The 25,000-nt window shown below is 40.5% G+C and overlaps 2 protein-coding genes across 3 annotated transcripts in view; both read left to right on the top strand.

Annotated features, from left to right (window-relative positions):
* LOC118965236 (potassium voltage-gated channel subfamily H member 3-like) overlaps nt 1–139 on the top strand; it is a 37,396-nt gene extending 37,257 nt beyond the window's left edge. Inside the window, exon 15 of the mRNA XM_036982440.1 lies at nt 1–139. This exon is cut by the window's left edge and continues 648 nt beyond it. The gene's annotated coding sequence lies outside the window, so the exon portion shown is untranslated.
* Nucleotides 140–16,189: 16,050 nt separating this feature from the next.
* The window catches only part of LOC110511685 (DNA-binding protein SATB2-like), a 63,029-nt gene continuing 54,218 nt past the window's right edge, over nt 16,190–25,000 (top strand). For both annotated transcript variants that reach the window (XM_036982439.1, XM_036982438.1), the window contains exon 1: nt 16,190–16,744. The gene's annotated coding sequence lies outside the window, so the exon portion shown is untranslated. The remainder of the gene's footprint in view (nt 16,745–25,000) is intronic.

Here is a 25,000-nt window from a genome sequence, read left to right as displayed (position 1 = left end):
AAAAGTATTCTTTTACAGTTTAGGCTCTAGAGTTGGTTTGGCGCAGAGTGACTGCAGAGAGGATCTTGTCCATTGGTTGTCGGCTGTATTAGACGTTATCAGACTTACACCAAACACACAATAAAAACACAACTCGTCAGCTGCTTGCCAGTCAGGGTTTTATTTTAGCTGGTGGCCGTGGCTCAGTGTTAGGTCCATCTCTTTGTGCCCACTGGTTGGTGCTAAGAACGGTAGTAGATGACTTGATCGAGCATTGGGCAGGAGGGATCGGATTGGTTGGGCGAGAGGGGGACAACTCTAGACCCTGGTTACTCAGTGAGGCGTCTGAAGGACTGGACGTTGGGACACACCGCGCCCCAGTCCGTGGGCTTGCGGTACTCGCCCTTCTCCAGGAGATACTGACGGCCCTTGTAGTCGGGGTGCTTGTAGAAGACCCACCAGCCTCCCAGCACCTTGCAGGAGTGCACCTCGCGCCAGTGGAACTTCTCCAGCACGGAGGGGCAGTCCTCGGTGGCCTCGAACGCCTGGCCTGCCAAGTCTCCCTTCCCGTACAGCTGCAGCTTGTAGGGGACACCGCTAGCCTGGAGGAGGGGGGTAAGGTGGGGGCATCAGAGGGGAGGGCAGGATGGGTCAAACAGAAGGAAGCAGAGACATATAGAAAGACGTCAGACATATTCTGGATCTCATTCTCAGATCTCTACAATTCAAGATGATCAACATGATTTAAATACAGAATGTTACACCAGCTGCATGCTGGGTAAGTCTAGTCTATGTTACTGCTACATTAATACTGAATGTTACACCGGCTGCATTCTGGGTAAGTCTAGTCTATGTTACTGCTACATTAATACTGAATGTTACACAGGCTGCATGCTGGGTAAGTTTAGTCTATGTTACTGCTACATTAATATAGAATGTTACACAGGCTGCATTCTGGGTAAGTCTAGTCTATGTTACTGCTACATTAATATAGAATGTTACACCAGCTGCATGCTGGGTAAGTCTAGTCTATGTTACTGCTACATTAATACTGAATGTTACACCAGCTGCATGCTGGGTAAGTCTAATCTAAGTTCCTGCTACATTACATTGATATTTCATAACTCCCTGTAATTATCTCTGATTAAGACAAAAACAACTGCACATACTGTATATTTGTGTATTTCTAGAACAGATACACAGTATTTATGTAACTCTATCAATGTAATGTCTACATGGTCAATACCATTGACCTAAAATGACACCATAGAAACAGATAACACAGATGGGACAATATCTACATAACAATATCTACATAACAATATCTAAATAACAATATCTATATAACAATATGTATTTAACAATATCTACATAACAATATCTATATAACAATATATATTTAACAATATCTAAATAATAATATCTACAATTCCCCTAGAGTCAAAAAACAGATCTAGAAGTTTGATGAACACTGACTCAGGTGCGAATGGAACTGTATTCACTGTTTAGTGCACTACTTTAGACCAGGACCCATAGGACATAGTGCACTACTTTAGACATGGGGACATAGGACATAGTGCACTACTTTAGACATGGGGACATAGGACATAGTGCACTACTTTAGACCAGAACCCATAGGACATAGTGTACTACTTTAGACCAGGACCCATAGGACATAGTGCGCTACTTTAGACCAGGACCCATAGGACATAGTGCACTACTTTAGACCAGAACCCATAGGACATAGTGCACTACTTTAGACCAGAACCCATAGGACATATTGCACTACTTTAGACCAGGACCCATAGGGCATAGTGCACTACTTTAGACCAGGGGGCATAGAGCATAGTGCACTACTTTAGACCAGGGGACATAGGACATAGTGCACTACTTTAGACCAGGGGACATAGGGCATAGTGCACTACTTTAAACCAGGACCCATAGGACATAGTGCACTACTTTAGACCAGGGGGCACAGAAAATACCTTTCTCTCTTCTACACTACACCACCTCTTTACCATAATGGCTCATCCACTTATAAAGTGAACCACCTTGCAGGAGCAGACGTGGTCGTTGAGGCCCATCCAGCGCTGGTAGTCGGGGTACTCACCCCTGGTCAGTACATACTGGTAGTCGGGGTACTCTCCCCTGGTCAGTACATACTGGTAGTCGGGGTACTCTCCCCTGGTCAGTACATACTGGTAGTCGGGGTACTCTCCCCTGGTCAGTACATACTGGTAGTCGGGGTACTCTCCCCTGGTCAGTACATACTGGTAGTCGGGGTACTCTCCCCTGGTCAGTACATACTGGTAGTCGGGGTACTCTCCCCTGGTCAGTACATACTGGTAGTCGGGGTACTCTCCCCTGGTCAGTACATACTGGTAGTCGGGGTACTCTCCCCTGGTCAGTACATACTGGTAGTCGGGGTATTCTCCCCTGGTCAGTACATACTGGTAGTCGGGGTACTCTCCCCTGGTCAGTACATACTGGTAGTCGGGGTACTCTCCCCTGGTCAGTACATACTGGTAGTCGGGGTACTCTCCCCTGGTCAGTACATACTGGTAGTCGGGGTACTCTCCCCTGGTCAGTACATACTGGTAGTCGGGGTACTCTCCCCTGGTCAGTACATACTGGTAGTCGGGGTACTCTCCCCTGGTCAGTACATACTGGTAGTCGGTGTAGTTGGGTCTCTCATAGGCCACCCAGACACCACACCCCACCCTGATGGAGTAGCAACGGCTCAGGTAGGAATGGAAGTCTGTGCAGTCGCTGTCACACTCATAGCTTCAGCCCTGGTAGTTCCTGTCCTCATAGAACACGATCTGGAGAGACAGAATACAATAGACTGTATTCTGATAACAGATTGACATCTATTGTTGTCCCCTAAATCTAATGTCCATTTGGAACCATTAAAATACGTTGTATCCTGACTCGGTACTACTAGTGTTTACTACTGATCACATCACATTTTATTGGTCACGTGGACACATCTTGTGCAGCAAAATGCTTATGTTCCTCACTCCAACAGTGCAGTAATTCCTAACAAAACAAAACAATACACGCAAATCCCCATAATAATAATAATAATAATAATAATAATACAAATGTAAAAATATTAGAATGAGCAATATCAGAGTCCGGAATATATTGTCAATATATACAGTATGTGTATTTTGGTGTGTATAGACGGTATGGACAGTTTATGAATAGAAAATGTGTGCACAGCGGTAGTTGACCAGAATACAGTATATACAGTGCCTTGCGAAAGTATTCGGCCCCCTTGAACTTTGCGACCTTTTGCCACATTTCAGGCTTCAAACATAAAGATATAAAACTGTTTTTTTTTTGTGAAGAATCAACAACAAGTGGGACACAATCATGAAGTGGAACGACATTTATTGGATATTTCAAACTTTTTTAACAAATCAAAAACTAAAAAATTGGGCGTGCAAAATTATTCAGCCCCCTTAAGTTAATACTTTGTAGCGCCACCTTTTGCTGCGATTACAGCTGTAAGTCGCTTGGGGTATGTCTCTATCAGTTTTGCACATCGAGAGACTGATATTTTTTCCCATTCCTCCTTGCAAAACAGCTCGAGCTCAGTGAGGTTGGATGGAGAGCATTTGTGAACAGCAGTTTTCAGTTCTTTCCACAGATTCTCGATTGGATTCAGGTCTGGACTTTGACTTGGCCATTCTAACACCTGGATATGTTTATTTTTGAACCATTCCATTGTAGATTTTGCTTTATGTTTTGGATCATTGTCTTGTTGGAAGACAAATCTCCGTTCCAGTCTCAGGTCTTTTGCAGACTCCATCAGGTTTTCTTCCAGAATGGTCCTGTATTTGGCTCCATCCATCTTCCCATCAATTTTAACCATCTTCCCTGTCCCTGCTGAAGAAAAGCAGGCCCAAACCATGATGCTGCCACCACCATGTTTGACAGCGGGGATGGTGTGTTCAGCTGTGTTGCTTTTACGCCAAACATAACGTTTTGCATTGTTGACAAAAAGTTCAATTTTGGTTTCATCTGACCAGAGCACCTTCTTCCACATGTTTGGTGTGTCTCCCAGGTGGCTTGTGGCAAACTTTAAACAACACTTTTTATGGATATCTTTAAGAAATGGCTTTCTTCTTGCCACTCTTCCATAAAGGCCAGATTTGTGCAATATACGACTGATTGTTGTCCTATGGACAGAGTCTCCCACCTCAGCTGTAGATCTCTGCAGTTCATCCAGAGTGATCATGGGCCTCTTGGCTGCATCTCTGATCAGTCTTCTCCTTGTATGAGCTGAAAGTTTAGAGGGACGGCCAGGTCTTGGTAGATTTGCAGTGGTCTGATACTCCTTCCATTTCAATATTATCGCTTGCACAGTGCTCCTTGGGATGTTTAAAGCTTGGTAAATATTTTTGTATCCAAATCCGGCTTTAAACTTCTTCACAACAGTATCTCGGATCTGCCTGGTGTGTTCCTTGTTCTTCATGATGCTCTCTGCGCTTTTAACGGACCTCTGAGACTATCACAGTGCAGGTGCATTTATACGGAGACTTGATTACACACAGGTGGATTGTATTTATCATCATTAGTCATTTAGGTCAACATTGGATCATTCAGAGATCCTCACTGAACTTCTGGAGAGAGTTTGCTGCACTGAAAGTAAAGGGGCTGAATAATTTTGCAAGCCCAATTTTTCAGTTTTTGATTTGTTAAAAAAGTTTGAAATATCCAATAAATGTCGTTCTACTTCATGATTGTGTCCCACTTGTTGTTGATTCTTCACAAAAAAATTCAGTTTTATATCTTTATGTTTGAAGCCTGAAATGTGGCAAAAGGTCGCAAAGTTCAAGGGGGCCGAATACTTTCGCAAGGCACTGTACATATAAAGTGGGTAAAACAGTATGTAAACATTATTAAAGTGACTAGTGTTCCATTATTAAAGTGACCAGTGTTCCATGTCTATGTACATAGGGCAGCAGTCTCTAAGGTACAGGGTTGAGTACCGGTGGTAGCCGGCTAGTAACAGTGACTAAGTTCAGGGCAGGGTACTGAGCGGAGGCCGTGGTGACTGTTTAACAATGTGATGGCTTGGACATAGAAGCTGTTAATCAGTCTCTCGGTCCCTGCTTTGATGCACCTGTCCTGTCTCCTCCTTCTAGATGGTAGCGGGGTGAACTGGCTGTGGCTCGGGTGGCTGAGGTCCTTGATGATCTTCCTGAGCTTCCTGCCCTGAGCTTTGTGATGCGCTTGGAGGGTACTATGGTGTTGAATGCTGAGCTGTAGTCGATGAGCAGCATTCTTATATAGGTATTACTCTTGTCCAGATGGGATAGTGCAGTGCGATGGCGATTGCATCATCCGTGGATCTGTTGGGGTGGTATTGTAGTGGATCTAGGGTGTTGGGTAAGGTGGAGGTGATATGATCCTTGACTAGTCTCTCAAAGCACTTCATGATGACAGAAGTGAGTGCTACGGGGCGATAGTCATTTAGTTCAGTTACCTTCACTTTCACCAGTAGACAGGCAGTCAACTCCCTCTGTTCTCTGTATCAAAATACCAACATAATCAATAGCTGCACCGTTTCATCCAATAATCAAGCTGGAAAGCAGCTGTCATTCAAGTCAACGACCAATCATTACAGCATTAGGCTACTGCTGGGTTGTGACAGAGCCGTGGCACCCGCCCAATGAGGGGAGGGTTCACATGGCCTCTATGGGCCTGTTTATTTGTGTGTGGAATGGATGCAATAAAATACTGCAATACAACACTACAATAATACAATACAATACAATACTACAATACAACACTACAATACAATACTACAATACAACACTACAATACAACACTACAATACTACAATACAACAATATAACACTACACTACAATACAACAATACAATACCACAATACAATGCAATACTACAATACAATACTACCATACAATATCACAATACAATACAATACAACAATACAATACAGCAATACAATACTACAATACAATACAATACAACAATACAATACTACACTACAATACAATACTACAATACTGCACTACAATACAACACTACAATACTACATTACAACAATACAATACTACACAACAATACAATACTACAATACAATACAATACTACAATACAATACTACACTACAATACAACACTACAACACTACAATACAATACTACAATACTACAATACAATACAACAATACTACAATACAATACAACAATACAATACTACACTACAACACTACAATACAATACTACAATACTACAATACAATACAACAATACAATACTACAATACAATACAACAATGCAATACTACACTGCAATACAACAGTACAATAAAACACTACAATACAATACTACAATACAATACAACAATACAATACTACAATACAACACTACAATACAATACTACAATACAACATTAAAATACAACACTACAATACAATCACTACAATACAATACTACAATACAACACTACAATACAACACTACAATACAACACTACAATACAACACTACAATACAACACTACAATACAACACTACACTACAATAAGACATATCAATACAATACAACAATACAATAATACAAACCTATGAATACAATAAGACAATTCAATTTTTAAAAAATATATATATTTCACCTTTATTTAACCAGGTAGGCAAGTTGAGAACAAGTTCTCATTTAAAATTGCGACCTGGCCAAGATAAAGCAAAGCAATTCGACACATACAACAACACAGAGTTACACATGGAGTAAAACAAACATACAGTCAATAATACAGTAGAAAAATAAGTCTATATACGATGTGAGCAAATGAGGTGAGAAGGGAGGTAAAAGCAAAAGAAAGGCCATGGTGGCAAAGTAAATACAATATAGCAAGTAAAACACTGGAATGGTAGATTTGCAATGGAAGAATGTGCAAAGTAGAAATACAAATAATGGGGTGCAAAGGAGCTAAATAAATAAATAAATACGGTAGAGGGAGAGGTAGTTGTTTGGGCTAAATTATAGATGTACAGGTGCAGTAATTTGTTAGCTGCTCTGACAGCTGGTGCTTAAAGCTAGTGAGGGAGATAAGTGTTTCCAGTTTCAGAGATTTTTCGTTCCAGTCATTGGCAGCAGAGAACTGGAAGGAGAGGCGGCCAAAGGGAGAATTGGTTTTGGGGGTGACCAGAGAGATATACCTGCTGGAGCGCGTACTACAGGTGGGTGCTGCTATGGTGACCAGCGAGCTGAGATAAGTAGGGACTTTACCTAGCAGGGTCTTGTAGATGACATGGAGCCAGTGGGTTTGGCGACGAGTATGAAGCGAGGGCCAGCCAACGAGAGCGTACAGGTCGCAGTGGTGGGTAGTATATGGGGCTTTGGTGACAAAACGGATGGCACTGTGATAGACTGCATCCAATTTATTGAGTAGGGTATTGGAGGCTATTGTGTAAATGACATCGCCGAAGTCGAAGATCGGTAGGATGGTCAGTTTTACGAGGGTATGTTTGGCAGCATGAGTGAAGGATGCTTTGTTGCGAAATAGGAAGCAATATAAATATCAATATACTACAATACTACAATACAATAAGACAATACAATATAATACAATAATACAATACTACAATACAATAATACAATACTACAATTCAATAATACAATACAATAAGACAATACAATATAATACAATAATACAATACTACAATACAATAATACAATACTACAATACAATAATACAATACTACAATTCAATAATACAATACAATAAGACAATACAATATAATACAATAATACAATACTACAATACAATAAGACAATATAACACAATAATACAAATACAATAATATAATACTACAATACAATAAGACAATACAATATAATACAAGAATATAATACAATACAATACTACAATACAATAAGACAATATAATATGATAATACAATACAATAATACAATCAATTAATACATCAATGATATAGTACAATAATACAATACAATAATACAAGACAAAAATAGAATTCAATAGTACGACAATACAACACAATACAATAATACAACACATTACAGTAATGCAATACTATACAATAATGCAATACAATACTACAATACACTACAAGACAATAATACAATAAAATACTACAATACTACAATACAATACTACAAGACAACAATACAAGAATACAATATAACACAATAATACAATAAAGTAATATAATACAGTAAAATAATACAATAATATAAGTACGGTGGGATAATCAACGATCGGTTATGTATTCTGGAAAATAATACAACGCTGTGGAAGGTCAGTTCCACTCAGCTAGCGCGTCATGGAACACACCGTAATGTCTTCATTCCTTTCCCGGAGAATGCATGGAGCCCCGAGTTGATTATCCCTTTCATGCCTTGAATATAATTTATCACATTTTCTGGTAGAGATGTGTTCAGTATCCACTAAAGTAGATAGCAAGTTTACTAGATAGCTACAATAGTTGCCGTGGTAACCAAACAAACAGACTAGTTTAGCTAACCAAACCGTCAGCCCTAGCTTGCCATTATGAAAACAATGCCAATAATGCTTTCAATTCCACTTTTGCTTTCAAAAGCACCTCAAACATAGAACATGTAAGAATGAACTATAGCCATTGAATTATACCATGCAAATATACCGTACCTATTAGGGAATAATGCACACTCTAGAATGCCCTTCAAGCCAATCAGAAACAAGCATTCAACAATGCCATGGTATAATTCTTTATATTGGGCAGAGAGTTGATACTGTAACTTCTGCATGGACACCTCTATCAGTCTGGTGAATTCTGGTTCTAGACTGATTGACTTCCTGTCTCTGACCTGGTGAGACTGACAGAGGCACATTCCTCTATCTATTGAAATAGGCATTCGTCTTGCAGTAAACACATTTTTGTGGCGGGTGTGTATATGGGTAGCCTCACTGTTCAATGTCGGAATCCTTGTCCAATTCTATACATTAAATAACCACAGCGCAGCACTCAAACTGTCTTGCCACAGTCTGTCAGCGACACCTGTCTGTCACCCTGCACCTCCAGCAGCTGCCACAAGGGTGCATTATCTCCATAGTATAAAGCCTCCTATCATGTGTTTACAAAATGTATCAGTTGAAAATGAAGTTAGGTTATTTTTCCATTCTGGTCTCCATGATTTCTGTTGGTTGACAGGGTCCACATCAGTCATGGTCTCCATGGCGATGAGGTGGCAAGCCAGCACACTTCGCTAACAAACTTACTTAACCCCTGGGACTGTGGCTGACATTGCTATTGTCTTTCTAAGTTCACAGACAGGGGATTGTGAAACAGACCCAGAGGAGTGTCTTGTTGGGGTTTATTCAGTCAGTTTCATGTTATTGCACTACATTTTCAGGCAATTAGTTCAGTTTCAAATGTGAAAATGTCAATATTTACAGTTACAGGTAAGGAGAGAAAGATTGTTTGCCTTGAGTTCTGGTGGAGGCCGTCTTTGAGGTGGCCCTACATCACCACACACACACACACACACACACACACACACACACACACACACACACACACACACACACACACACACACACACACACACACGCAAACTTGTGCACACACATTCACATAGACATGCAAGCGTGTGCACACATACACACACACTCCTGGATCAGGGTTAATAACTGTGTGGTTAGCTGTCAGAGGCACTTAGTGTGAAGCTGGGCAGGCAGAGAGGGCTAACATATATACACACACACACACACACACACACACACACACACACACACACACACACACACACACACAGGCTCTCTGGCTGTTAAGGAGCTCTGCACAGAGAGAAGGAGGATGGGATGAATGGAAGAGAGAAAGGCAGGCAGGACAAAGGGGAGGTGTTCCAACAGGAAGAGAGAAAGGCAGGCAGGACAAAGGGGAGGTGTTCCAACAGGAATCCAACAGGAATCTATATCGGTCTGATAATACAGGACTCGTAAATGCCCAGTGCACTACTTTTGTGGAAAAAAAGTTAACTAAATGTATTGGAGTGTTAACCAGCATTTGTAACTTGAGTCTGATAATTATCTGTACAAAACCGTTAATCTGATAATACTTGTGGAACATAAAAACACTTGCTTGACATACAATATGTTTTCCAGTTTCTTGAAATACAACTTATTTCTGTGTCAACTGAAATGGTCTATTCATTCCTTTCACATTTTAGTAAACTCTCTTATCCAGAGCAAATTTACAGTAGGGAGTGCATACATGTTCATACTGGTCCCCCATGGGAATTGAACCCACAACCCTTGCATTGCAAGCCCCATCCTGTACCAACGGAGGCACATCATCACACACTGTCATCACAAACCAATTGAAGTCTCAATGCACTCAATTACTGTATTGTGCATTGTTGTTCGTTATGGTGATAGAAAGTCTGCAGGTACTAACTATGCTGGGGCTCCATATGCTGGGGCTCCATATGCTGGGGCTCCATATGTTGGGGCTCCATATGTTGGGGCTCCATATGCTGGGGCTCCATATGCTGGGGCTCCATATGCTGGGGCTCCATATGTTGGGGCTCCATATGCTGGGGCTCCATATGCTGGGGCTCCATATGCTGTTGCACCTTCTAGTTGTCTGCAGTGCAGAGCAGAAATCCTGGTAGTGAGTCTCCAAACAAAAGTGAGGTTTGGGATCAAAGTCCAGCTCATCCCTGGAGCACAGATAAGATGAATGTGACTGTAGCCCAGCTATGTTTACCATGCCGTAACTAACATGATTATGGCTCTGGATCAAACACTACACTTCACAGTCTGATGGTTTTCATATTGGTCTAGCCTCTTATTCACAGACATCGAACGGGACCATCCCATTCAAATAATTTATGTCTAAGTATTTTAAATTTCTGACAGACAGAGACAGGATGGTAAATACAGTAGATTGCAGACAGACAGACAGACAGACAGACAGACAGACAGACAGACAGACAGACAGAGACAGGATGGTAGATACAGTATATTGCAGGCAGACTTGAACCATTTGTACATCGTTACAACACTGCATATATACATAATATGACATTTGTAATGTCTTGATTATTTTGGAACTTCTGTGAGTGTAATGTTTACTGTTAATTTTTATAGTTTATTTCACTTTTGTATATTATCTACCTCACTTGCCTTGGCAATGTTAACACGTTTCCCATGCCAATGAAGCCCCTTGAATTGAATTGAATTGAGAGAGACAGAGAGTGAGAAAGAGAGACAGAGAGAGACAGAGAGAGAGACAGAGACAGAGACTGAGATAAGAGTGAGACAGACAGACAGACAGACAGACAGACAGACAGACAGACAGACAGACAGACAGACAGACAGACAGACAGACAGACAGACAGACAGACAGACAGACAGAGACAGAGACAGGATGGTAGATACAGTATATTGTAGACAGAGAGATAGACAAGATGGTAGATACAGTATATTGTAGACAGAGAGACAGACAGGATGGTAGATACAGTATATTGTAGACAGACAGACAGACAGGATGGTAGATACAGTATATTGTAGACAGAGAGAGACAGAAAGGTAGATACAGTATATTGTAGACAGAGAGAGACAGGCAGACAGACAGACAGACAGACAGACAGACAGACAGACAGACAGACAGACAGACAGACAGACAGACAGACAGACAGACAGACAGACAGACAGACAGACAGACAGGATGGTAGATACAGTATATTGTAGACAGATGATAAAAGCCACTAGATGAGACAGACAGGATGGTAGATACAGTATATTGTAGACAGATGATAAAAGACACTAGATGACCAAAGTTTCTCTCAGCCTGTCAGTCCCACCTTTATGCCACAAAATAACCCCCATCAACTGTTTCACCATTATTCTGAGATGTGGTCATGTGTAAAGCTACCAGTGGCAGTCATGGATTAAATGAAGACATAGGGGAGGGGAAAGAGAAGCTGTAGTGAGTTTTGGTCTTGGAGTCCGTAGATTACATTATTTTAGTGGCGTTAGAAACGAAAACTGGCCTCAGTTCCTGCCTATGTTGACTTAACCATCGAGACCCTTAAGATCCGGTGGCAAAGCAAGGTATTTTAGCCCAATTAGCGTCTGTCTGACCCGTGTGTTGCTGTCAATGTGTTTTGCATTAGCCAAGAGGCTACATGAGCTCCCCCCCTTTGACCCAACAGTAGAGGACCTATGTGGTAATGTTATGACTCTTCAAGGTTCCCAGAAGGTGCGTCATGCCAGACAGGCACATCATACATGCTATCACATCAAGTAATTTATCCTACTACTCAGGTTAACTCCTTGTATGATCTGATTGCTACGTGATTTACTATTTACCAGGTAGATCAATCAACTGAAATGTTAGAGAGTCTTTTAATCACTATTCAATGTGTGTGTGTGTGTGTGTGTTGTGTGTGTGTGTGTGTGTGTGTGTGTGTGTGTGTGTGTGTGTGTGTGTGTGTGTGTGTGTGAGAGAGAGAGAGAGAGAGAGAGCGAGCGAGCATACTTTCCCTTCTAAACGGTGTGTGTGTTGCCCAGTGTCTTGAGGCTTACGTCGTGCCTGCAGAAATGTAAAATGTTGGAACAAAATTCCAGTGGAGAAAATACCTCTTCAGGTTCCTCACCTTTTTCTCTTTGTCTCGTGAGGAACCTCTGAAACCCCATGGCACGTGGTCTTATCATTGCAATTGTCTCGTATCACCATGATAATGCATGAAATATAATGGGATGAATGTGGTGATTACACTTTTTCCGGTTTTTCATTTATGCCTTTGTAGCAGAATCTGTCAACCTGAAACAATTTTAATAATTTATTCATATGAATGTTTGTCGACTATACCCCCATTTAAAAAATATATATTTTGCATTTAATTTCGTTCTGTGACTATGCAATTAAAATGATGCCAATGTATTCAAGGTATCAGAAGTCAGACACCAAGTAATTGTGTAGCATATAATTCCAACTTCAATTTCCCTGATGGCATTTGAACAATATTTTCTTCGTCTGGAAAAACAATTGCTGTTGTTTTATGTCAGGTTTCATCTTCCCTTTCTTCTTCATAGTATGCACCCATTATTCTTATTCCTCCGATTGGTGGCGTTGCTAATAGGCTAACATACAACTTTAGTGATTGCGGTAAAGTCGTTCAGTAAGTACAGACAAAAATATGCCCTCTGACATCATGTGCTAGTCTGGGTACCAGTCTTTTGAGTTAACATTCCACTCCTTGCCACAAGACAAATGACAGGAGAGGCAATGAGTGGAATGTCATAAATAGCTGAACAGAGACCGCACACAGGCTAATTATGAGCCAACGGTCATTGTTAATTCACATTAATTGGAAAGATGCGGTTTTCCAAAGTTAAATTATATATATACATATATTATATGTTATATGTTATATATTATATGTTATATATATATTATATATATATATATATAAATATATATATATATATATATTATATGTTATATATATATTATATATATATATATATATAATATCTTAACAATGAAATAACGAAATAGGCCTGACAAATAGGCAATGAAAAATCGGAATTAAAATAAATGCTCTCGGCTCATACGTCGAGATGCGACTAATTATAAATAAAGAATAGTTTTGGTTACCATCACTAACTTACTGTTGTGAATATAGTTTAGACTAATGTTTAAAGCCACCAATTAACTGATTGGGAAATAAAATAATTAACATTTGGTTATTAGATTACTTTAGACTATTTGTCTAATAAATTACACCATTACCTTATTCGCAATTGTGTGAAAATGTATATTTGTCCTATTGAGACATTCTGGAATCGAAAAAGTATCAGTAACAACACTACAATTAACGAAATGTAATCTACACATTAGTTATAGGCTACGGAATGTCCTTAAAATTGGTAACTATAGAAATCAAGAGACCGGTTAGTTTAAACTCCACAGAAATCAAACGAGGCGAAATGATGTAAATGAATTACTTTATAGTTGATTGTTGAAGGTAAGAGAATTGTTCTGAATAATGATTGTTTGTGAAGACCTGTAAAAAGCAAAGGCTTTTTGTTGACTGTATGACATGTCCATAGGGTTGCGCTGTTTTCACGTCATATGAATGGCACTCGCAAATGCTAACACTATTTCGTTGCCCTCTGACTCTCTTGGATATTCATTCTACTAATACAAGTGTCAACATAGCCAATGAAAAGCATCGTCAACTAGGTTGGTTGGTGGCCGACTTTCCACTGGTGATGGACTGTGAAACTAGTGACGTACGGTAGACCTACAACTACTGAACGTACGGTAGACCTATAACTACTGAATGTACGTAGACCTATAACTACTGAACGTATGGTAGACCTATAACTACTGACCGATTGGTAGACCGTACGGTAGACCTTTAACTACTGACCGTATGGTAGACCTATAACTACTGACCGTATGGTAGACCTATAACTACTGACCGTATGGTAGACCTATAACTACTGACCGTATGGTAGACGTCAGTAGAACGTCTTGACTGTAATTCATTGCTGCATGTTTGGTATTTTGATATGTTGGCTTGGATGTTTTATTGATATGCAATTTTGTTGACTACAAAACGTGTTATGCCCCTGACAAAAAGTGGAATATTTCATAACAACGTGAACAACGTTATAATGAAATATTATTTAAACTTACAAGTCAAAGGAAAATAATATATGTCATGCACTCACAGAAACTATAGGCCATTAGGCCTAGTTACAGAATACCTGTGGCCGCGACCAATTTACTACAGTCATTTAATATGCCACCAACACAGAGGGAATGTTCGTTTGTACAGACGTTATGTACGCCGATGCCTAACACCTTATATATAGACTATCTAGGTATCAGTTGTAAGCCTATAAACGTGTTGGCATTCAGAACGCTGTTTTTATAGTCGATTAACAAAATATTTTTAACACATGGCGTTTATGTAGGCCCTGGGTCTGTCTTGTGAAAATGTTACACTATTTTATCAGGCTATACAGCATAGAATATGCCTATACCCTATACATGTGAATTAAGTATATTATAGTTTGTGTGTGTGTGTGTGTGTGTGTGTGTGTGTGTGTGTGTGTGTGTGTGTGTGTGTGTGTGTGTGTGTGTGTGTGTGTGTGTGGTGATGTGTGTGTGTGTGTGGTGAGAATCCATGAGATACATTCTCTCGATTACACTAATTTACTAACTGCTCGCGCATCTTTTTTCCTCAACAAGATTAGAAAAACATTTTATCTGACTCGGGTTAGTTAACAGGAAGTAAGTGAAACCAACATTACATTTACGACACTCATTTGATTGCTATAGTCTTGATATAGGATTTGATTTTAATTATGTTAGTCATTTCATCTTAAATACTGCATGAGTTGTAAGCATATATATTGCACGTCGAGGAGGACATTATAACGCGGTTACGCACAAGTCAAACGATATCAATCTTTGTTCTGTTTAAATACCAGAACATTCAGGTTAAGCGTTTGACTGTAGTCTACATAATGTGTCAGAATGATCTCTTGAAAGTTCACAATTGAGAGGAGACAGATTGCTCCCCGATATTGTGATCGATCGGCCAGTGTCAATCGTTGCCCTTCCAGATATGTTTGGGTTACCTGCTCAAAAGGGAGGAGCTGAATTTTGATTAGCATGAAAGCCGTCCATGTGCAACGTTACAAAGGCCAATGACTGATGTTGCCTGGATACACAGTATAATAGCTTCTGATCCTTCCTCCTTTATATCGTTATAGCATCTGATACCTACTCTCTCGCACCCTGTCAAACGAAGTCTCCGTTACCTCCCTCTCTCGTATCATCTATAGCATAACCAACGGTCCGATATGTGGTTACCTTGCTGCTTCCACTATTCGTTGAGCCCATCTATGGCTCCGGTAGTAAAGGCAAAGTAAAAACATTATAACTTCATATCCTCTGCAAAGCAAGGAATCAATGAACAATCGTGGAATCTTGAGTTGTGCTCGGCCAGTGTCAATCGTTGCCCTTCCAGATATGTTTGGGTTACCTGCTCAAAAGGGAGGAGCTGAATTTTGATTAGCATGAAAGCCGTCCATGTGCAACGTTACAAAGGCCAATGACTGATGTTGCCTGGATACACAGTATAATAGCTTCTGATCCTTCCTCCTTTATATCGTTATAGCATCTGATACCTACTCTCTCGCACCCTGTCAAACGAAGTCTCCGTTACCTCCCTCTCTCGTATCATCTATAGCATAACCAACGGTCCGATATGTGGTTACCTTGCTGCTTCCACTATTCGTTGAGCCCATCTATGGCTCCGGTAGTAAAGGCAAAGTAAAAACATTATAACTTCATATCCTCTGCAAAGCAAGGAATCAATGAACAATCGTGGAATCTTGAGTTGTGCTGCCTGTCGTCCATCCCCTCGAGCGCATTATAGGCGGTTCAATCTAGGAGCTCCGACAGTGAGGTCTCTCTCTCTCTCTCTCTCTCCACCCCCTTCACACACAAACAAACACGCAAGCAAGCACACAGAGCGTATTTCCTGTATCTGCCGTATCTATCGTCCTCTCGCTTGCGCTCTGTCAAGCTGCTTTGCTGTCACACTCAAGTAGAGCGCGGAGAAGAACCATCGAGCTCCGAGTGACGGATATCCGACTTCTGCTCCCCGAAACATCCCCCAGTCCAGTCCTGGATTCAATACTTATCATCAATGGACAGAGCTTTCTACCCAACCAGGCGAGGTACAGACACCACGTAAACAGTGAGTACAACCTGTTCACATACACTTTTTTATTATGAGCCCCGTCTTTTCAGCCAGCTTGAGACTACTTTACCAACATTACAAATACAAATAGAAGTATTAGGTGTCAGTTTATAACAGTGATAATAACAACAATGGTCCAAGGCCAAATTCTAATAGTAATAGTAATATTTTAAAGGATAAAAATGCTATGAATTAATGATCGTTAATATTAGGCCCAATACAATGTACATTTAATGAATGTATCAACAATGTTCTGGTCGTGCGTCTAGCCTGAATAATTGTCTATTAAAAATAATAGCCTAAATGGGTGAAGAATAAAAATTATGAGCAAGGTGTCAATGTTTTTGGCGATAATTTAGCGTAAATAATGCTCTATCATTAGGTTACCATATAATAACTATTATTAGCTATGATAATAATATTTGGTTTGGATTATATTATCTCATATTTAGATGTTTCATTGTAGCCTAACACTTTTAGATTCCAGATAAAAATAAATGTCGATTATACATTCCACATTAACAATAAAGTGTATCAACAGCTTTACTACTGACAATTATTATAATTATAATCATTATCATACTTTTATAATTCTACTTGAGGAGTGTGCACGTTCTGATTAAATCATTACGCAAAACAAAAGACGAGCTCACTGTGTTGACTGCAAAATACACTTAGCACGGGTTAGTAACAGGTAGAGCCTGTATCAATTTGCAATTTTCCATGCGAATTCATTTAGGACAATTTATCACATTGCGTACCTAGCTATCCGACATGCATTATCTTAGAGAAATTAGTTTCGTTTTGGAGTTTGAAAATGTAGTGCTACTGACTTATTACTCTTCGTTTAGAGTTTTATTTCAACTTTTAATTTATACAAGTAAAAGGCGTAGTGTCCCGAGTCAAACCATTGGCTATAGGTCTAGCCTATAGACCTACTTTTTGATTGAGACGTTGACGTTTCAATACTTTCCCATGTGTATGTTCTCAACTGCATTTAAATGTTTTATCGGATACACGTCACGGGTCAAATTCAGGAATTTTAGCGCGTTTGAATGTTCATATGTTGAAGACAAACGAATGAGCAACCGGACTGAGCAAGCTGTCTTGCACCATAAGGTGAATAAATAATCACCCTACCCTGCATAAATGTCTACAACCTTTAATTTAAAAAAATGTCAGCTAAAATGTAACATTTATAAGCTGGCCTAATGAGTGTACAGGGCAATTTTTTTTGCTCAAAGGTTTTTACAGCGAGAGAAAGAGCAGCGTTGCTCTCAGCAAGACGAAGCCTTTTGTCCCCAAAAATGTCAACAGCAGTAATTTAGTGGTTCCATCAAAATGCCGGTTTCATTTGGATACACTTGGTTTCACTGCAGTATGCCAAGTGGAGAGAAAAAAGTTGTTCCTACAGCTTTCTGTCCATTTCTCTCTCCCAAAATAAAAAACTGCAGGTCTTGACTATTTAAAAAAATGACTGAATGAAATGCCCCCTTACCATTTTCCTATTTTAACGTTGTTTGATCCTATGTAATACAGTACATGCAAAAGCTAGGCCTCTTACCATGGGCGTGTCTCCCTCATTAAGCATACAGTTAAATGGTTCATTCAAGTAAAATCCTATTCTTATTCATCACATGCTTCATAAACAATAGGTGTAAACGTAACAGTGAAATGCTTACTTAAGGCCCTTCCCAACAACACAGAGAACAAAAAAATAGACAAATGATAGAAAAGTAAAAGATGTAATAAGACTGTAAGTAATAATAAATTCACAATGCGTAATGATAACTTGACTACAGTGCATTCGGAAAGTATTCAGACCCCTTGATTTTTCCACATTTTGTTACCTTACAGCCTTATTCTAAAATGGATTACACTGTCCCCCCCCCCCCCCCCCCCCCCCCCATCAATCTACACACAATACCACATGATGACAAAACAAAAACAGGGTTTTGTACATTTTTCCAAATGTACAAAAAAAAACAACGGAAATATGACATTTATATAAATATTCAGACCCTTTACTCAGTACTTTGTTGAAGCACCTTTGGCAGCGATTACAGCCTTGAGTTGTTTTGGATATGATGCTACAAGCTTGGCACAGCTATTTTCAGGTCTCTCCAGTGATGTTCGATCGGGTTCAAGTCCAGGCTCTGGATGGGCCACTCAAGAACATCAGGGACTCCTGTGTTGTCACTCCCACGTTGTCTTGGCTGTGTGCTTAGAGTTTTTGTGCTTAGAAGTCCTGAGCACTCTGGAGCAGGTTGTCATCAATGAGCTCTTTGTACTTTGCTCCGTTCATCTTTGCCTCGATCCTGAGTCTCCCAGTCCCTGCCGCTGAAAAACATCCCCACAGCATGATGCTGCCAGCACCATTTAAAAACATTTTTTGAAAGTCAGTTTAAGAAAAAAATCTTATTTTCAATGACAGCCTAGGAACAGTGGGTTAACTGCCTGTTCAGGGGCAGAACGACAGATTTGTACCTTGTCAACTCGGGGATTTGAACTAGCAACCTTTCAGTTATCTTGTCCAACACTCTAACCACTAGGCTACCCTGCCGCCCCACCATGCTTCACCGTAGGGATGGTACCAGGTTTCCTCGAGAATTGACACTTGGCATCCAGGCCAAACAGTTTAATCTTGGTTTTATCAGACCATGGTCTGAGAGACCTTTAGGTGCCTTTTGGCCTACTCCAAGCGGGCTGTCAGGCTGTCATGTGCCTTTTACTGAGGAGTGGCTTCCGTCTGGCCACTCTAACATAAATGCCTGATTGGTGGAGTGCTGCAGAGATGGTTGTCCTTCTGGAAGGTTCTCCCATCTCCACAGAGGAACTCTGGAGCTCTGTCAGAGTGACCATCGGGTTCTTGGTCACCTCTCTGACCAAGGCCCTTCTCCCCCGATTTCTCAGTTTGGCGGGGCTGCCGGCTCTAGGAAGTCTTGGTGGTTCCAAACTTCTTACATTTAAGAATGATGGAGGCCAGAGTGTTCTTGGGGATCTTCAATGCTGCAGAAATCTTTTGGTACCCTTCCCCAGATGTGTGTCTTTACACAATCCTGTCTCAGAGCTCTACAGCCAATTCCTTCCACCTTATGGCTTGGTTTTTGCTCTGACATGCACTGTCAACTGTGGGGCCTTATATAGACAGGTGTGTGCCTTTCCAAATCATGTCCAATCAATTGAATGTTCCACAGGTGGACTCCAATCAAGTTGTAGAAACATCTCAAGGATGATCAATGGAAACAGGATGCACCTGAGCTCAATTTCGAGTGTCATGGCAAAGGGTCTGAATACTTCTGTAAATAAGGTATTTCTGGTTTTAATAAATTAGAAAAAATGAGCAAAAACCTGTTTTTACTTTGTCATTATGGGTATTGCATGTAGACTGATGAGAAAAATGTTTTATTTAATCAATTTTAGAATAAGGCTGTTACGTAACAAAATGTGGAAAAAGGAAATGGGTCGGAATACTTTCTGAATGCACAGTATACACAAGAGGTTGTTGTTCTGGCACCACACTGCCAGGTCTCTGAACTCCTCCCTATAGGCTGTCTCATCGTCGTTGGTAATCAGGCCTACCACCGCCATGTTGTCGGCAAACTTAATGATGGTGTTGGAGTCATACGCGGCCACGTAGTCATGGGTGAACAGAGTAAATGAGGGGACTAAGCACCCACCCCTGAGGGCCCCTGTGTTGAGGGTCAGTGTGGCGGATGTGCTGTTGCCTACCCTCACCGACTCTGGGCAGCCCGTCAGGAAGTCCAGTTTCAGAAGGAGGTGTTCTGTGCCAGGGCCCTTAGCTTTGTGATGAGCTTGGAGGGCACTATGGTGTTGAACGCTGAGCTGTAGTCAACAACAGCATTCTTACATGGGTGTTCCTCTTGTCCAGGTGGGAAAGGATAGTGTAAGAGTGCAATAGAGATTGTATCATCTGGGGCCAAGTGGGGCTACGGTCTAAGGCACTGCTAGAGGTGTCACCACAGACCTGGGTTCGATCCCAGGCCTTGATCGGGAGTCCCATAGTGCAGCGTACAATTGGCCACGGGGGCTTTACTTAACTAATTTCACTCTAGCAACTTTTTGTGGCAGGCCGGGCACCTGCAGGCTGACCTTGGTCGTCGGTTGAATGGTGTTTCCTCCGACACATTGGTGCGGCTGGTTTTAGCGTTAAGCGGGCGGGTGTTAAGAAGCGCGGTTTGGTGGGACATGTTTCGGAGGACACTCGACCTTCGCCTCTGGAGCCCGTTGGGGAGTTGCAGAGATGAGACAAGATCAAAATTGGGGTGAAAAAAAGGCACAAAAAAATGACATTGCGTCATCCGTGGATCTGTTGGGGAAGTATATGAATTGGAATGGGTCCAGGGTGAGTGTGATTATGGTGTTGATGTGAGCCATGACCAACCTTTCAAAGCATTTCATGAATACAGATGTGAGTGCTTTGGGACGATAGTCATTTAGACAGGTTACCTTGGCATTTTTGGGCACAGGGACTATGGTGGGCTGCTTGAAACATGTAGGTATTACAGACTGGTTCAGGGGGAGGTTCAAAATGTCAGTGACGACACTTGCCAGCTGATCAGTGCACGCTCGGAGTACACGTCTTGGTAATCCGTCTGGCCCTGCGGCCTTTTGAATGTTAACCTGTTTAAAGGTCTTGCTCACATCGGTTACGGAGAGCATTATCACTGAACAGCTGGTGCTCTAATGCATGGTTCAGTGTTGCTTGCCTCGAAGCGAACATAGAAGGCATATAGCTCGTCTGGTACGCTCGTGTCACTGGGCAGCTCACAGCTGGGTTTCCCTTTGTAATCTGGGATAGTTTGCTAGCTCTGCCATATACAACGAGTGCCAGAGCTGGCATAGTACTGTACAATTCGATCTTAGTCCTGTATTGACACTTTGCCAGTGTGATGGTTCGTCGGAGATCGTAGCGGGATTTCTTGTAAGCGTCCGGATTAGTGTCCCACTCCTTGAAAGCGGCGCTCTAGCCTTTAGCTCAGTGTGGATGTTGGCTGTAATCCATGGCTTCTGGTTGGGATAAACTTATTTTAATGAAGCCGATGACTGGTGTGGTAAAATCCTGAATGTTATCGGATGAATCCCAGAACATATTCCAGTCTGTACAAGTGAAACAGTCCTGTGGTTTAGCATCCGCTTTATCGGGCCACTTCACACTGGTACTTCCTGTTTGAGTTTTTACTTGTAAGCATGAAACAGTAGGATAGAGTTATGGTCAGATTTGCCAAATGGAGAAAGAGGGAGAGTCTTGTATGCATTTCTGTGTTTTGAGTAAAGGTGATCTATAATTTTGTCAACCCTAGTTGTACAGGTGACATGCTGGTAGAAATGAGGTAAAACAGATTTCAGTTTCCCTGCATTAAAATGACCGGCCACTAGGAGCACGGCTTCTGAATGTGCATTTTCTTGTTTGCTTATGGCGCTATACAGCTCGTTGAGTGTGGTCTTAGTGCCAGCATCGGTTTGGGGCGGTAAATAGACAGCTATGAAAAAATATAGATGAAAACTCTCTTGGGAAATAGTGTGGTTTACAGCTTATTCTGAGGTATTTTAACTCAGGCGAGAAAAAACTCAAGACTTCCTGAACATTAGAGATCGCACACCATCTGTTGTTAACACAGGGACACAGGCAGAAGCTTGTAGTTTTCAGAATGAATGTGCATGGGTGGACAGTAGGCCTAGTTAATAAAAACATGCTTTGGTGTGGTAGGTTTGATTCAATTCCATCAATTGGCTCCATGTTTGAGTTAAAGTTTGAGTTGAAACAAAACAAGTTATCAAACTAGCATTGAAAGGTATTTTGAAGAGAAAATAATTGAACGGTACTTTAATAAAATATGGCAAATGTGTTCACAGTGAATGGTATGACTGTGTGTTACTATGTTGACCCTGTGGTGTCTAGTACATTTGGCATCCATGTGAGTGTAAGTGTAGTATACTCTAGTGAGTGTAGTATACTGTAGTGTGTAGTATACTGTAGTGAGTGTAGTATACTGTAGTGAGTGTAGAATACTCTAGTGAGTGTAGTATACTGTAGTGAGTGTAGTATACTGTAGTGAGTGTAGAATACTCTAGTGAGTGTAGTATACTGTAGTGAGTGTAGTATACTGTAGTGAGTGTAGTATACTGTAGTGAGTGTAGTATACTCTAGTGAGTGTAGTATACTGTAGTGTGTAGTATACTGTAGTGTGTAGTATACTGTAGTGAGTGTAGTATACTGTAGTGAGTGTAGTATACTGTAGTGTGTAGTATACTGTAGTGAGTGTAGTATACTCTAGTGAGTGTAGTATACTGTAGTGAGTGTAGTATACTGTAGTGAGTGTAGTATACTGTAGTGAGTGTAGTATACTCTAGTGAGTGTAGTATACTGTAGTGAGAGTAGTATACTGTAGTGAGTGTAGTATACTGTAGTGAGTGTAGTATACTGTAGTGAGTGTAGTATACTCTAGTGAGTGTAGTATACTGTAGTGTGTAGTATACTGTAGTGAGTGTAGTATACTGTAGTGTGTAGTATACTGTAGTGAGTGTAGTATACTCTAGTGAGTGTAGTATACTGTAGTGAGTGTAGGACACTGTAATGAGTGTAGTATACTGTAGTGAGTGTAGTATACTCTAGTGAGTGTAGTAAACTCTAGTGAGTGTAGTATACTCTAGTGTGTAGTATACTGTAGTGAGTGTAGTATACTCTAGTGAGTGTAGTATACTGTAGTGTGTGTAGGACACTGTAGTGAGTTTAGTATACTGTAATGAGTGTAGTATACTGTAATGAGTGTAGTATACTGTAGTGAGTGTAGTATAATGTAGTGAGTGTAGTATACTGTAGTGAGTGTAGTATACTGTAGTGTGTAGTATACTCTAGTGAGTGTAGTATACTGTAGTGTGTGTAGTATACTGTAGTGAGTGTAGTACACTGTAGTGAGTGTAGTATACTGTAGTGAGTGTAGTATACTGTAGTGAGTGTAGTTGCTCCAATGTGTGTAGTATACTGCAGTGAGTGTAGTTGCTCCAGTGTGTGTAGTATACTGTAGTGAGTGTAGTTTCTCCAGTGTGTGTAGTATACTGTAGTGAGTGTAGTTGCTCCAGTGTGTGTAGTATACTGTAGTGAGTGTAGTTGCTGCAGTGTGTGTAGTATACTGCAGTGAGTGTAGTTGCTTCAGTGTGTGGTCTCTATGTGTCTGTACAGTCTCCCAGTGTTGTATGCTTGAAGTGGTTTCTGTGTGTCTGTATGTGTATGTTTATATTGAGAATGCATGGCCTTCATGAGGCCAGGGTCAGAGTAGAAGTCTGGTTCAAACCGGAACCTTTTTGTGACGGGAGCAGTTCATTTTTTAAACATTTTTAATACGATATTGTCGAGGTGGCATCAGAGTAGAGGCATGGCTTATTTGAGGCGTGGCTTCCAGATTTTTTGGTCACTTGTTAGCATAAATATAATTCCTGTTCATCATGTTCATTTTGTACACAGCAAATTATAATGTTCCTTGAATATTTATGCATGTTACATATTCTAATATAATAATAATATTAACATTGCTGATTACATACAGTAATAAAGTGGCAACTATTCCAACTTTGGAATTTGCATAGGCTCTTGAGAAAGTCATACACCTCGTTTAGCCTCATTGAAGCTACAAAACGGTTAGTGTTCAACCTTAACATGTGACGGCAATGCAACAGAACCGATGAACAGCAATGACATTTACTCTAGCGGGGACCATAAAATATCTATCTTAAAGCCACGCCCCTACTAAGCCACACCTCCACTACAGGGTGTCATTAAAGGGTCCTCCAAGAACCCCTCAACTAACCGAAGGTGCAAATATGAAGCATTGACTAGAAATGGTTCTTTGGAGGATTTCCAACTTTCCTCAAGTCACTGATTCTAAGAGTGTACAGCATAATCTTTATTATTGTTATTATTTTTTATTTTTTATTGTTATTATTATTACTAATAATATTGTTATTGTTATTATCATCATTATTATTATTATTGTTGTTATTATCATTATCGTTATTATTGTTATTATCATCATTATTATTATTATTGTTATTATCATCATTATCGTTGTTATTATTATTGTTATTATCATTATTGTTATTCTTATTATTGTTATTATTTATTTATTTTATTTAACCTTTATTTAACCAGGAAGGGCTCGTTGAAATTTAAAATCTCTTTTTCAAAAGTGTCCTGGCCAAGATAGGCAGCACCAAGTCATTACAAAAATTACA

Source organism: Oncorhynchus mykiss, chromosome 7 (assembly GCF_013265735.2).
Source record: "Oncorhynchus mykiss isolate Arlee chromosome 7, USDA_OmykA_1.1, whole genome shotgun sequence".
Classification (NCBI taxonomy): domain Eukaryota; kingdom Metazoa; phylum Chordata; class Actinopteri; order Salmoniformes; family Salmonidae; genus Oncorhynchus; species Oncorhynchus mykiss.
Note: the sequence above shows the minus strand (reverse complement) of the source record. Positions and strands in the feature narration are given on the sequence as shown.